The sequence below is a fragment of the Ictidomys tridecemlineatus genome, chromosome 16 (genome assembly GCF_052094955.1).
Source record: "Ictidomys tridecemlineatus isolate mIctTri1 chromosome 16, mIctTri1.hap1, whole genome shotgun sequence".
Taxonomy (NCBI): Eukaryota; Metazoa; Chordata; class Mammalia; order Rodentia; family Sciuridae; genus Ictidomys; species Ictidomys tridecemlineatus.
This window is the reverse complement of record NC_135492.1, coordinates 8079146-8082206: the sequence shown is the minus strand read 5'-3', so window position 1 is coordinate 8082206 and position 3061 is coordinate 8079146. Positions and strand designations below refer to the sequence as shown.

Sequence of the window (3061 nt, the reverse complement as noted above, 5' to 3'; positions counted from 1 at the left end):
TTTGACTACAGTTCCAAATGCTTTCACAAGTCAATAATCTAAAGACAATTCTAACACAACTTCAAAAATTCCATAGAATTTTTTAAAAATCCTTTAAAATTCTAGTTATGAGGTAACTACAATATTAATTATAAAATTTGATAAAATTCCACTAAAAGGAAACTAAAGACCAATCTTGGATAAAAATATCAATAAGATTTTTCAGTTTATAAATTCTTATACTTGCTATGAAAATACCATTATTGTGTTTTTTTTTTCTTGGAGCTAAAAAAAAGTGCATTTTAATGTTTATGTGGAAGGACACAAACAAAAATAAGGAAACACTGAAAAATCATGAAAGAGGCATGGGTTAGCTGGCCCAATAAGTGTATTTTTTATATTTATGCATAAATAAAACAGAATGGAAATGCTGGAAGTGAATGTATTTGCAAACAGAACTTTAGTATATTAAACATGTAACATCAGATACCAGTAAGAAAAAATATACTTTTAATAATAATTGGTGTTGGGATAAAGGTATAATTATGATAATAAACAAAATTATTTTCATATTGTACACACAAATGTTACAAGAAAATGTGAGTAATTTATCAAAAATTACAAAAGTAGGGCAAAAATTTTTTCTTTTTTTTTTCAGTGAAGATGATTGAACCCAAGGGGTGCTTTACCATTGAACTAAAGCCCTTTTTATTCAAGAAAGGGTCTTGCTAAATTTTTCAGGTTGGGCTTGAACTTGTAACACTTCAACCTCAGACTCCAGAGTACCTGAGATTACAAACATGCAGATTTTAACTGTAACTCAAAGAATAGAAGCAATAAAAGATAAAATTAATGATTTTAATCACATATAATTTGTGAAAAATTCATGACAAATAAACATTAAAAACAAATTGACAAATTTCAAAATTTGTATTTTGAAATATTTCTTTTAATAAAAAATATTAAAGGCCATCACATCTACTCATTAAATAAGAGTATACAATTCAAAAATTTTGCAGTATAGACAAGCAAGACAGTCATGTATACCCTAAGAGTAAAGAGAAAGGTAAGGTGTTGCTATGCCAGCACATAACAAAATTTGAAATAAAACAGATATTAGTATGGCTCCTGCCTAAGGACAACATGAAAATTTGCGAAGGATTCTCTATCATTCTGAATTCTTGAAATAATAAATTTCCTACAATGTGTACTTTAATAAATTATATGTATATATATATATATATATATATATATATAGAGAGAGAGAGAGAGAGAGAGAGAGAGAGAGAGAGAGAGAGAGAGAGAGAGAGAGAGAGAAAGTAAAAAGGAATACAAGGACATCTTAAATTATTTTCAGTGATCATATTTTTAGTAATAATAATGAAAACAAATATGATATTCTTTTGATGTAAAAAACAAAAGCATACAGCTCTTCCTATTAAGTACACTTACAAAAAGTAAGATATAACCTAAATCAGCCTTCTAACATGGAACTACTTTTTCACAGAAATAAAAGTATCTACATGCCACTTTAAGTTACACAAAAGATGAAGTGAGAAAAATTCCTGAATATGCAAAACTTTTTATGATTAATGCACTGAGTTTTTTTACTAAATAAAACGTTAGGTGGAGGAAACAACATAGTAAGCTTATAAATTGAAAATAATTAAAGCTATACCAATAAAATGTGATGAGCATAATTAGTTTCCTGAATCAAACAAATTTCAAACAAATTATTAACCTTAAGTTAATAATTTGAGGAGATATTGAAGAAAATTTGAGAAAGAGCACATTTTATAACAAAATTATAATTACTTGAAGGTATAAAATATTGAAATCATGATTTTTAAAAGTATCTTTTTTATAAATATCAGAGGGGTCTATGGATGTTATATTCAGAATTTGAGAGAAAATTTATCTATAACGGGGCATTGGAAAGAACATTGATTTAGACTTAGAAAAAATATAGTAATGTGTTGAAACTGGATTTTAGATTTGTGTTTATTTTGCTATTTTAACATTTTATGTATTTATACTTTTTCATTATATTTTTAGAGTGGTATTAATATTAATATCAAAAACTAAATAGTATTACATGAACAGATTTTATTTGTCTAATAAATGATTATTTCAATTTATTTACAAACCTGGGGATAAGAAGAAACAATGAAAGAAAACCTAAATTTTTTCCATGTTTTTATTGGTGCATTACAGTTGCATATAATGATGGGATTTATTGTTACCTATCTGTACATGTACACAATATGATAACATACATTGTTCAATGTCACTCCTCAGCACTTTCCTCCCTCCCCTATTTCTCTTTCCTCTGCTAATCTCACTTTGATTTCCATGAGATCTATCCCTACCTTTCTTTTTCTTTTTCTTCTCTAACTTCCACATAGGAGAGAAAACAGGACTCTTGACCTTCTGAGTTTGACTTCTTTAACTTAACATGATGGTTTCTAATTTCATTGATAAAATATACTATATTTTAAATATTTTTCAAACTGGAGAACCTAAATTTGTGCATGCTTCATTTACCTTCTTTCAAAATCTTGTTTTATGGTGTTTCAACACATTGTCCAAAGCACTCACAATTTCTTATTTTAAAATAAACATGATTGAACGTCTAGAAATTTGTTAACAAACTAAAATGTTTGTGATAAAGTAGACATTTTTTGGCTTTTGTCCTTGCCTAGTAAACTAATCTTAAAGATGAAGCATTAACTGCCAGGTACTCTTTTAAGGTACATTTTCCATTTACTTTCCGCAAAGAAGAAATGTGACCTTCATCTATGTTCTAAATAACATAACTGTGCCCTGGTGATGTGTGCATCAGGTCTTGTGGGGGAAAACACATGCCTCTCTACATGTTCATCAACCTGCTCAGCCTGTTAGCAGGAAATCTAAAAGCAACACAGGAAAATGTTAATTGGTTAAGCACAGAGGGTAAAAATAATGTAAAAAAATTAAACAAAACATTATGTTTATATGAATGATATAGAGATAATAGATTTCTGATGTTTACCTGTTAAGCTCTATGAGGTTTAGCAAATATCCAAAGATTTTCATTCATTTT

General features: G+C 27.9%; 1 pseudogene; it reads left to right on the top strand.

Moving 5' to 3' along the window:
• Positions 1-1051: 1051 nt before the first annotated feature.
• On the top strand, positions 1052-1152 carry LOC144371559 (U6 spliceosomal RNA; annotated as a pseudogene).
• The last annotated feature ends 1909 nt before the right edge of the window (positions 1153-3061 follow it).